The 12,741-nt window shown below is 42.8% G+C and overlaps 1 protein-coding gene across 2 annotated transcripts in view; it reads right to left on the bottom strand.

Annotated features, from left to right (window-relative positions):
• The window catches only part of LDLRAD3 (low density lipoprotein receptor class A domain containing 3), a 298,714-nt gene that overhangs the window by 177,338 nt on the left and 108,635 nt on the right, over positions 1-12,741 (bottom strand). The gene's annotated exons all lie outside the window — the stretch shown is intronic.

Genomic DNA, 12,741 nt, shown 5'->3' with positions numbered 1-12,741 from the left:
AAATAAATAAATAAATAAAAAAAACGTCTCACGAAGCAAAACCCAGGCACAGATGGCTCACGAGTGAATTCTATCAAACATTTAGAGAAAAATTAACAGCAGTCTTTCACAAACTCTTCCAAAAAATATAATGGGAGGGAGCAACCTTCCAACTCATTCTACGAGGCCAGTATTACTATGACACCAAAACTAGATGAAGATATCACAAAAAAAGAAGACTACAGCCCAATATCCCTCATGAATATAGACAAAAAAAATCCTCAACAAAATATAGCAACCGAGTCCAGAAACTTATAAATCCTCTAAGTGGGATTCATCCCAGCAATGCAAGGGCAATTTAACATCCAAAAATTAATCAATGTAATATACCACATTAATAGAATAAATGACAAAAACCACATGATCATTTCAATAGACAGAAAGAAGAACATTTGACAAAATCTAACATACTTTCACATAAAACAAAAACACACAAAACAAACTAGGAATAGAAGGGAAATTCTCAATCTGATGAAGAGCATCTACATAAAACCCATAGCTAACATCATACTCAATGGTGAAACAGAATCCTTTACCCCTAAGATCAGGGAGCAAGAAAAGGATATCCTCTCTTACTACTTTTATTTGACATTGTACTGAAAGTTTTAGCCAGGCCATTAGCAAGAAAAAGAAATAAAAGGCATCCACGTTGGAAAAGAAAAAGTAAAACTATCTCTATTTTCAAATGGTATCATCTTGTATATAGAAAATCCTAAGGAAGCCATAAAAAAGAGCTATTAGAGCTAATAAGTTCGGCAACGTTGAAGGATAAAATACAAAAGTCATTTTGTATACTTCCATATGCTAGCAATCAACAATCCAAACAATGAAATTTAAAAAGCAATTCTATTTACAATAGGATCAAAAAGAATAAAATGCTTAGTAATACATTTAAGAGTACACGACTTATACACTGAAAACTACAAAATATCACTGAAAGAAATTAAAGAAGGCCTAAATACATAAAAATATATCCCATGTTCATGGATTGGAAGACTTAATATTGTTAAGATAGTAATACTCCCCAACTTGATCTATAAACTCAACTCAATCCCTTGCAAAATCTTAACTGGTTTCTTTACAGAAATTGACGAGCTGTTCCTAAAATGCATGAAGAAATGTAAGGGACTCAGAGAAGTCAAAACAATCCTTAAAAAGAACAAAGTTGGAAGACTAAACATTTCCAAACGTGAAAGCATTCTACAAAGCTAGAGTGATCAAAAACAGTGTGGTACTGGTAGAAGGATAGACATACGGATCAACAGAATAGAACTGAGAGTCCAGAAATAAACCAATACATTTATGGTTAATTGGTTAACTGATTTTTGACAAGGGTGGCAAGATAATTCAATCGGGAAAAAGCTAGTCTTTCCAACAAATGGTGCTGGGATAACTGGATAGCCACATGTAAAACAATGAAGTTAGATCCCTTACATTCATGGAATATTATTCGATAATAATGAACACTGAATAGTGAGTAATATGATACGTGCTACCACATGGATGAAGTTTGAAAACATTATGCTAAATCAAAGAAGTCAGACATAAAAAGGCACATATTGTAGGTTTCCATTTATATCCTATGTCCAGAATAGGCATATCCATAGAGACAGAAAGTAGATTAGTGGTTACCAGGTGCCTGGGGGAAGGGAAGAATGGGGAGTGACTGCTCTTGGGTATAGGGTTTTGTTTTAGGGTGATACAAATATTCTAAAATTAGATAGTGGTGATGGTTGCATACCTCGATTAATATAATTAAAGAAACAAAATTTTCTCAAGAATCCTGAGAACTGGGTAAGTGATGTCAAAAAAGAAATGATGTCAGAAAAGAAAGAGATGCTCTTCTCCAAGAAGCTACTTAAATGGCCCAATTCCTCCGCAGTTTTTCTGGTTTGTTCTCTGGGTGACAATTTGCAACGTCACGAGTGGGGGAGAATGCTAATGGTGTCTAATGGGTATAAGCTAGGGATGCCGCTAAACATCCTACAATGTATAAGACATCCACCCACAAGAAAGTCTTATCTGGTTGCAAAATGTCAATAGTAGAAGGTGGAGGAATCTTGTTCTAGGGAATGGTCAATACAACTGAATTTTTGCATCTTCTGCTTTAAAGAGAGACTCCATATTAATGGTTAAGAGTAAACCCAAAAAACTCCTTGCAGTTGACTCGATTTCGACTCATACCTAACCTCTAGGACAGAGTAGAGCTGCCGTGTAGGGTTTCCAAGGCTGTAATCTTTACAGAGGCAGATTGCCACATCCTTCTCCCAAGAAGTGGCTGGTGGGTTCAAACCGCAACTGAGTGCATAACCACTGCACCACCAGGGCTCCTTGGTTAAGAACAAAGATTTAGAAATCAGATAGACCTGGATCCAAACCCGGATTCCAACCCTTACCTGACATTTGGCAAGTTATCTAACTGCCCTAGATTTACTACTTCATGTGTAAAATGGGATGATGAAAACTACCTCACAAAGTGCTGGGAAAAATTAAATGAGAAAATGTCTCAATAATTTATAATGTAATAACAATAATTATTATTACTGTTTTTTTTTTTAAGCCCCAAAGTGGCTTAGTACCATGAAGTGGGTGGCTGGAACACTTTAAAATAGGACTATTTCATCCAATAAAGGTTAGCATGTAAACTGGGACAGTTTTATCAGCTAATAAGCAAAGGAGACATAACAGTCGACATTTCTCACTACTATATTATACTATATATTACATTTCTCACTACTATACTAGCTAAAGAGAGACTGGCCAAGTACCCAGTTGCCATAGTAATAAAAAGTTTCTCTGGGTCTGACTCATTTTCTTTCCAATAAATGCTTTCTATTTGTCAGGCCAGGCTTTATACACAAGCCCCACTGCACAGTCACAGAGTCTTCTCTACCTACTAGACTTAATATCTTTCTGCTGCTCAAAAACCAATTTACTGTAGTGGAAAGAGTCACCAAAAACAGGACAAGATGACAGCCTGTCATTTGCTGTGGGCTTTGTAATGGAGCTTGCCAGTTAGTAGTGTATATGAGCGGCTTGATCAGACATATGAAACCACCCAGTAATTTTCCACACCTCCAAGGGGCCAGGTACTATCATGAGATTCCCTCATCCTCACTATAAATGAAGGAAGGGAATGAAGACACACATGCCTACTAAATGCTTACTATGTGACCTGGGCCTTCATAGACTTTACCTGCTTTGTCCCTGTTAGCTGCCATCGAGTCAGCCCCCAACTCGTGGCAACCCCATGCACAAAGGGATGAAATGCTGCGTGGTCCTGTGCCATCTTCATGATTGGTTGCAGACTGGATCATTGTGATCCACAGGGTTTTCATTGGCTGATTTTTGGAAGTAGGTCACCAGGCTTTTCTTCCTTGTCTGTCTTAAGTCTGGAAGCTCCGCTGAAACCTGTTCAGCACCACAGCCACATGCAAGCCTCCACTGACAGATGGGTAGTAGCTGCGCATAAGGAGCATTGGCTGGGACTCAAACCTCAGTCTCCCGTATGGAAGGCAAGAATTCTATCACTGAACCACTCCACCAAAAAACTATGAGACAGGAATGATTAGCAACATGGTACAGAGGACACTGAGAATCAGTCAGATTAAGTAACTTGCTCAGGGTCACACTCTACCTATATATTTGTTTGGTTTTACTCCATCTCAATTCATAAATCATCTGAGTTAGTTTAGGAAAATAAAAACAACAATCAATTAAAAACGAAGAAAACCGATTGCTCTGACTGGGATCACAACAGAGGGTCCCAAACAAAGCAGGAAAAAATGTAGAACAAAAAAATCAAATTCACAAGAGACTAGATTTACTGGTCTGGCAGAGACTGGAGGAAGCCCTGAGACACCTTTCTGACCTGGAACTGAGGCCATTCCCTGAGACCACTTTTCAGCCAAACAATAGGCCCATAAAATAAACAGTAACATCCGAGAGGAACATGCTTCCTTAGAACAATCAGTTATACGAGATCAAAAGGACAACATTTGCGCAAAGCAAAGATGAGAAAGCAGGAAGGGGTAGAAAATCCAGATGAAAGGAAACAGGCAATTTAGGATGGAAACGGGGAGAGTGCTGACACATTGAGGGGAATGCAGCCAATGCCACGGAACACTTTATGTACAGACTGTCGAATGGGAAACTATTCTGCTCTGTAAACTTCCACCTAAAGCACAATAAAAAAAAATTTTTTTAATGAAGGAAACAGGATATAGTAAGGAAAAGAAGAAAAAAATAAGGCAAAATGCATTCCATAAAGTACTTTTCGATTATTAGCATCAGGGCTCAAACTTTACTCTTCATTTCCTAGTGGCTAAAACAACAAAGGAGTCCCGGTGGTGCAGTGGTTAAGAGCTCATCTGCAAACCGAAAGGTCAGCAGTTAGAATTCACCAGCTGCTCCTTAGAAACCCTAGGGGGCCGTTCTACTCTGCCCTATAGGGTCACTATGAGTCGGAATCAACTCAACAACAACAGGTTAAAACAACAAAGAAACTTGATCAGTGGTAAGGGTGGAGAGAAATATTTAGAACACTAAAACCTAATCATTTATGAGCAGACAGATTTCTTGGTTCTCTATCCCCCTAACCCCTCAACAAAACAGCTACTGCGTGATGTAAAAGACACAAGTAAGTCACAAAATGTGAGTCCAGGTCAGATGACATCCCACCTAGAAAGTTTGCCTTACCATGCATGTACTCAGGAAGGATGGGTATGAGAGGATCATAAAAATAACTGTAGAAATATAATGTTTAATTCATATTCTATTTTCGTTTCCCCAATAAACAGCATGGTGGAGAGACTGAAACACAGACTCTGGAGTTGGACTGCTTAAGTCTAAATCCCAGCTCTGTCACTTTCTAGCTGTGTGATCCTGGACAAGGAAGGTAACTTCCAGTGCCTCAGTTTTCTCACCTGTAAAATGGGGATGATAACCATAGTAACCACCTAATAAAGCTATTGTGGGGATTAAATGTAAAGTATTTAAAGAAGTTCATACGTATGTATATGTATTCTATTAATATTACTCCTACTACCATGAGCTTTAATGGGGAAAGAATAATAAATAACAAACAAATAAAAAACCAGACACTGGTAAGCGCTCTGAAGAGAAGTAAGAAGGTATGATAGCGAGTGTGGCTGCTTCAGTTTGGATGGTTAGGAAGAATGTCTGCACAGCAGCAGTTAGAGAGATCTGAAAGAAAAAGAAGCCAGCCACGCAAGAATGAGGGGAGAGCAGCCCAGGCAAAGGGAACATCTGGAGAACAGACCTGAAGACTGGAAGAACCTGGAACAGGAAGAAGGGCGGTACAGCTGGAGCAGAGTGTCCAGCAGGGAAAGGGTAAGCAGGAGCCAGGCCAGGTAGAGCTTTGTCAGCCTGGCTAAGGAGCTTGAACTTGATTCCAAGTATGATGGGAAGTCATTACAAAGTAGTGATTTTATTTGATTTATCTTGTTGAAAAGATCACCAGGCTGCTTGTGGAGACTGGATTAAGGGTGTGGAGGCAAAGGAAGCAGGAAGACCAGTCAGGTGGGCAACAATAGTGTCCAGAGCTAGTATGGTTGTGGTGAAGATGGACAGCTGTGGAAGGATTGCGAATCCTCTAGCGCAGGGTTTCTCAACCTCAGCACAATTGACATTTCGTTGTGGGAGTTGTGCTGTGCATTATAAGATGCTTTGCTGCATTTCTGGTCTCTATCTACTGGATACCAGTAGCACCCCCTGCTGTGACCATCAAAAATGCCTCCAGGCATTGCCAACTGTCACCAGGGGGTCAAAATCAGCCCTGTTTGAGATTCACTGCTTTTAGAGGTAGAGCTGGCTGGACTTGCTAATGGATTCGATTTGGGGGAAGTGGGGAGTCAGTGAAAGAGAGGACTCAGGACGGTTCCTAAATTTCCGTCTGCAACAAGGTAAGATCATCTCAGACATTTGCAATGCTTGCCCTCTATGCCAGGAGGCTGACTTGTGATCTTCAGTGTCACTCTTGTCATTCATTCATTCAAACAATCTACAATCCAACGAGGGTCAGCCTTAGTCAATGTCAGGGAGGCAAAGATGATCTAAAGAGGTTGCAGTCTAACAGGAACATAGGTGCATAAACAAGTCAAGTTGGTGCAGTAAGGCATGTGTATCAGAAGAAGCTCTGAACTGAGCAGAAGCATGAAGGAAGATGTGGCCTTTTGCTCTTGGGGGAGGCAGGGGAGGATCGGTGGAGGCTTGAAGGCTGTGCCAGGCAGAGGCACAGAGGAAAACAGCATATGTAAAGGAACAGGGGTCTGAGACAGGGTGGGCGGGGAGGAGTGCAATACAGAAGGAGCTGCAGCAGACAAGCAGTGGGGGCAGGAGGGCATGCTTGTAAAACACGCTTCAGAGGCTTGATTCCATGCGTGATCCGAGAGCCACTGGAGGGTTGCTGTTATTATTCATATTTATTATTGTTGTTGTTGTTGGTTATTGTCAAGTTGGCTCCAACTCACGGCAACCTTATGTATAACGTAACAAAATGTTGCCTGGTTCTGAACCATCTTTATGATCGTTGATGTTTGAGTCCACTGTTGTGGCTACTGTGCCAATCCATCGCACTGAGGATTTTCCTCGTTTTCACTGGTCCTCTACTTTACCAACCATGATGTCCTTTTCTAGCAATTGGTCTTTCCTGATGACGTACTCAAAGCAAGCGAGTCAAAGTCTCGCCATCCTTGCTTCCAAGGAGCATTCTAGTTGTATTTCTTCTAAGACTGGTTTGTTTGTTCTTCTGGCAGTCCACGGTACATTCAATAGTCTTCACCAACACCCCAATTTGAATGCATCAATTCTTCTGACTTCCTTTTTCGTTGTATTTATTATTACTAAAGATTAAAAAATATCAAAGCTGACATCTACTAAGTGTTCACACGGTACCAACGTCAGTGCCGGACACTCTGCATAAATGAGTCACTTCATTGTTATATCCTCCCCTCCAGATAAGAAAACTTCAATACAAAGAAAACTTGCTCCAAATTTCCTGGCTGGCAAGTGGGAGGCCAGGATCTGAACCCAGACCAGCTGACCTGGGAATCCACACTATGCTCTTCTGCCTCCCATTGTAAGCAAGGGAGCAATGACACAATCAGATGAGTATTTAGGAAGAACATTCAGGAAATAAATATTCGAGCAACACAAGTTTATGAGAAGGAGCCCTGATGGTGCAATGATTAAGCACTCAGCTGCTAACCAAAAGGTTGGAGTTCAAATCTACCCAGCGGCTCTGCGGGAGAAAGACCTGGCCATCTGCATCCTGTAAAGATTATAGCCAAGAAAACCCTATGGGGCAGTTCTACTCTGTCACATGGGGTGGGTCACTATGAGTCGGAATCCACTCGATGACACCCAACAACAAGTTTACTGGAGTGGATGAGATCTCCAAGGGAGGGTGGATTACAAGGAAAGGATAGAATCCTTGGGAAATGCCAACATTTCTGGGTGAATGATGATCCAGGGAAGGAGACTAAGCAGTGGCTCTTCAAGGTAGAAGGTTGAGAAGCCAGGAGAAGACGGTGAGGAATCCAAGTAGGGAGTATATGGGGAAGGGGAGAAGGACGTGGCCAACAGCTACAATGCGGCTCGGAGGTCAGGTGATGATGGATTTCCATGCCTGCTGGGTCTGACTACAGAAGTTCCCGGTGACCTTCCCCACAGCAAACTTATTACTGTGGAGGATGCAAAAGCCAGACTGCAGAGGGCCAAGGAGTCACATTCTGGCTACCACAAAGGAGAAAGATGGAGCATGAGCTGGCAGGACTCTGCTTTGAGGAGAGTTTGGAGCCAAGGGAGAGATTAAAGACAAGGAGGTAATTAGAGCAAGAGGCTCCCAGACCTGAGTGCTCATCAGACTCACCTGGGGAATTAGTGCACAAGCAGGTTCCTGGAGCCACCCCCAGGCCAGGCAATGAGCCAATCTCTCCCAGCTTGGCCTCAATCCTTGGGGGATACTGATGATTGCAGAGGCTTAGGAACGACTGCGCTGGGGCGGGGAAGGAAGGGGGGCAGTGTTTCTCAGAGGATGGTCCTTGCAATGCCTGCCTCAGAGTCAACTGGGGACAAACTTGTTAAATCTGTCGCTTCCTGGGTCCTATCCTAGACCTGCTGATTGGGAATCTCGAAGGAAGGTCCCAATCTAGGTCATTCTGATCCAGCCAGCGTGGCACCCTAGAAATCTTGGGCTCCAGACCCGGCTGCTCAAAGTGCAGCCTTCAGACCAGCAGCATCAGCAACCACCTGGGGTTTGTTAGAAGTTCAGACAACCAGCCTTACTCATACCACTAAATCAGAATCTGCATTCTACCAAGATCCCTTTGTGTTCTGAATTCATATAAAATTTGGGAAGCTCTGGATGAGAATGGAGGGTCTGCCTTGGGGGTGAAAAGAGAGCTATCCTGGGCACTCGCCTGGCAGTGTATTAGTGCGAGTGCCCTGGGGCTTGCCTGCTGCAGGTTTGTGAAGGAAACAGCAATAAGCTCCTGAAGACTCACAATGCTTCAGGCCCCCTCTGAACCCTTCAGGGCCGAGAAGCAGAGCCAGGTACTTCTGCAAACACTTAAAATGCAATTCCTCCTCGCAGGAAATGTGAGGCAGAGAAGGGAAAGTGCTGCGCAAGAAACTCAAGATGTGCTTCCCTTGCAAGGGAGGTGGGGGCTCCCTCTGAACCCTGAAAAAACCTCCCAGGAACAGAATACCAGGCTCCCTCCACAGCCCTGGCACACACTCACCTGCAGGAGGCAGCAGAGCAGAGCAGCCAATCTGCTCACTCTGAGCAGAATGTCTGTTTTTAAAACTCAGCTCGGCTCTGCCACCCAGGCACCTCGACCAATTAACTTCTCCAAGCCTCACTTCCTCATCTGTAAAACGGGTTCTAATAGTAGGACTTACTCCATGGGGAGGTTGTGAAGACTGAATGAGATCATTCACATACAGAATTTGACATGGTGCCTGGTGCATAAAGTTCCACTGATGTTCAAACCCAAGCAGTCTGACCCCAGGACCTGTATACTACATGCTTACTTAGGGTCTCCACTATTTAGCATAAGCTTAAACCTACCCAGGAATCCCTGGGTGGTGCAAACAGTTAAGTGCTCGGCTGCTAACATCCGCAGTTCAAGTCTACCTGGAGGTGACTCAGAGGAAAGGTCTGGCAATCTACTTCTGAAAAATCAGCTATTGAAAACCTTATGGAGCACAGGTCTACTCTGACACACACTGAGGTCGCCATGAGTCAAAATCAACTAGGTGGCAACAGTTTTTTTTAAAACCTACGTAAACCCATTCCTATATGTGTACACACATGTGCCAGAAAACCATTCTGTATTTTCACAAGGAGAAAGACATTCCATTTTAAGTCACAGAAGTCTGTTGTTGTAAGGGTATTTAGAGATGGTCAAGTAACTTTACAGATGATAAAACTAAGTCCTAGAAAAGTCAAAGTGCTTACTCATGACAACAGTTAGTTCTTTCCACCGAAGTAAACTAATTAGGAAGACCACAGGCAAGTATCACTTACTGAATGTTTGGTTTCTTCCCTGTACACAGTCACTAAGGCTTACATAGGCAATGGCTGAAGCGGGAAGCCTGGCTCCTCTGGACCAAATGTGCTATCTACCACCCGCTCTGTGCTGTGCTAAGCACACGGAGTACCCCTAAAAGCCTGGAATTAAGTGGAGAAGCTACCATGTGCCCTTTGTTCCTCAACATGAAAGCTACTCATTAGTCCCTGCCTCTGCTCTTTAAATCCAAGCAAATACCAGGATACAAGTACTAGAGCTGATGATAACAGGTGCCTACTCCAAGGCTAAGAGAGATAGACAGGGCTCTCCCAGAGTTCACACCCCTTGGGACCCAAAGGAACCTGGAGAAATATTTACCCTTGGGAAAATGATTAATTAGCAAAGGGAACTGGGGTGGAGGAGGTGGAAAGGGAGGATATAAGGACAGGCTATTGAAGCCAATCAGTCAGATGACTCCTTTATAAGACCTAAGAGCAATCAGAAACCCTGGTAGCGTCGTGGTTTAAGAGCTACGGCTGCTAAACAAAAGATCAGCAGTTCAAATCCACCAGGTGCTCCTTGGAAACCCTATGGGGCAGTTCTACCCTGCCCTATTCCCTATGAGTCGAGATCAACTCTACGGCAACAGGTTTGGTCTTCGGTTTTAAGAGCAACCGGGTGCGCGCACACACGCGTGTGTGTGTGTGTGCAGAAAACCAGGCAGATTTGCCCACAAATCTTTTTTTGGCTTTCAAGTCATTCATTCAACAAATATGTACTGAACATTTTCCACATGCCCGGAGCTGATATTGTTCAATGTGGGCATAACAGTGAACAAGATGTTTGCAAAGCTTTTCCAGACTGACCTGAAGCTTTTAGTGCTGTTGGGAAGATGGCACCTATCACCCTTTACCTGTACCTGCTTGTTTACAAGTCAAAGTTAGAGAAGGGCAGTGCTACAGGAGCAGGGACAAAAGGCATGCTACAGGAGCAGGGACAAAAGGCATCCACCTACCCTGGACAGGGAGAGAAGGAGGGAAGAAAGGTTTCTGGAGGGGATGTGGTTGTAGAATGAGAGCTCCCTGTCTTCATTATCCATCCATCCATCATCATCCATCCATCCATCCATCCCTCCCTTTGTCCATCCATCAACCCATCTACCTGTCCATCCACCCACCCACTCATTCATCCATTCCTACCCTCATCAATCCATTCACCCACCCACCCACGCATCTTCATTCTTTTTAAGCAGCAGCCTCCCTTCCAGGGTGAGGGTGCTTATGTTTTATTTTCGATGCTTCCATTGTGGGGCAGTCAAAGCACCTATCAATACCAACTCTATTAACAACCAGTGTTTCTGGGAAGACGCTAGAGGACAGATTTTAACTTAGAAAGAAAGGAAGGCATAGAGAATTAAAATCACATGTCCTAAGCTCCAGGCATGGTCAAGAACAGAAAAGGGCTCCCTGCTACGGCATACCAGCCTACACTAGAATTCTCTCAGAGAGGCGCCGCTGTTCTTTTTTTTTTAATTGTTTGTTTTGTTTTTATTTTACTCTTGTACTCTGTGGTCATACATAGGGTAAACATGATACTGTGCCTATGAAATTTTCTTAAAAGGCCAGCCTTAAATAAATATAAGACTTCAAGGAAGATTGAGTTCAGTAGGAGAAAAAGTCTGCAGAATTAACAAATTAAGTGATGAAACAAATATGCCTTTGTACTCCCATTGTCTGGGCTGAAAAACATTTTTGGAATGCAGAAAATGGGGGAAAATCCTGGCATAAGACCGGGAACGTGGAGAGCCCAGAGTGCATGTGTTTTGCATATGTATTGTTTTCATAGTTGTTCACACTTGCCAAAATTTTCTTTGCATCAGAGCATGATTATACAATCCTCGGTTTATGTTTTCTTCTGAAAAATGCTTTGTAGAGCAAAGGGAAGAGCATGGAATTGATGAACTCGCCTGGAACCACTTCCATTGCCTGGTCTGTGGGCGTGGTCAATTGCTATCTCATGGGTGACTCCTTAAAGTGTGATCCCCAATTTCTTTTTTTAATTTTAATGTGGTAGAATATGCAGAACATAAAATTTGCCATTTTAAACCACTTTTAAGAGACATTAATTGCATTCACGATGTTAGGCAACCATCACTATCTATTTTCAAGACTTTTTCATCCCCCCAAACAGAAACTCAGTACCTCTTAATAAACAGTGATTCACTTTTTCTCCCTACCTTCCCTGGAAGCCACTAATAAACTCTGGTATCTATACATCTATTCTTGATATTTCACATATAAGTGAGATCATACTATATTTGTCCTTTTGTGTCTGGTTTATTTCACTTAGCATAATGTTTTCAAGATTCATCCACGTTGTAGCATGTATCCGAGCTTCATTCCTTTTTATCCAAAAAAAAAAAAAAAAACAGTTACTGTCGAGTTGACTCCAACTCATGGCGGCCCCATGTGTGTGAGAGAAGAACTGTACTCCATGGAGTTTCAATGGCAGATTTTTTGGAAGTAGATGGCCAGGCCTTTCATTCAAGGCATCTCTGGGTGGACTGCTATCAGTCAGCAACCAAGCGTGTTGAACATTTGTACCACTCAGGGACTCCAGTCTTTTTTATAGCTGAATGATATTCCACTGTATGTATAGATCACATTTTGTTTATCCATTCATCGTTAATGGGCATTTGGATTGTTTCCATCTTTTGGCTATAGTGAATAATGCTGCTATGAACACTGGTATCTTGCGTATCTGAGTCCTTGCTTTGAATTCTTTTGGGTATATATACCTAGGAGTGGAATTGCTGGGTCATACGGTAATTCCAAAGGAGCCCTGGTGGCATAACAGTTAAGCACTCAGCTGCTAACCAAGAGGTTGGTGTCTTTGTCATCTAGTGCTGCTAAAACAAAAATCCCACAAGTGGATGGCTTTAACAAAGAGAAATATATTTTCTCACAGTCTCATAGGCTAGAAGTCCAAATCCAGGGCGTCGGCTCTAGGAGAAGGCTTTTTCCCTCTGTCAGCTCTGGAGGAAGGTCCTTGTCATCAATCTTCCCCTGGACTAGGAGCTTCTTTGGGTCCAAAGAACGCACTCTACTCCCGGCACTGCTTTCTTGGTGGTATGGGGTCCCCACTCTCAGCTTGTTCCCTTTATCTCTTG

This window comes from Trichechus manatus, unplaced genomic scaffold (genome assembly GCF_000243295.1).
Source record: "Trichechus manatus latirostris isolate Lorelei unplaced genomic scaffold, TriManLat1.0 scaffold00006, whole genome shotgun sequence".
In the NCBI taxonomy this organism is placed as follows: Eukaryota; Metazoa; Chordata; class Mammalia; order Sirenia; family Trichechidae; genus Trichechus; species Trichechus manatus.
This window is presented reverse-complemented; position numbering and strand designations above follow the sequence as displayed.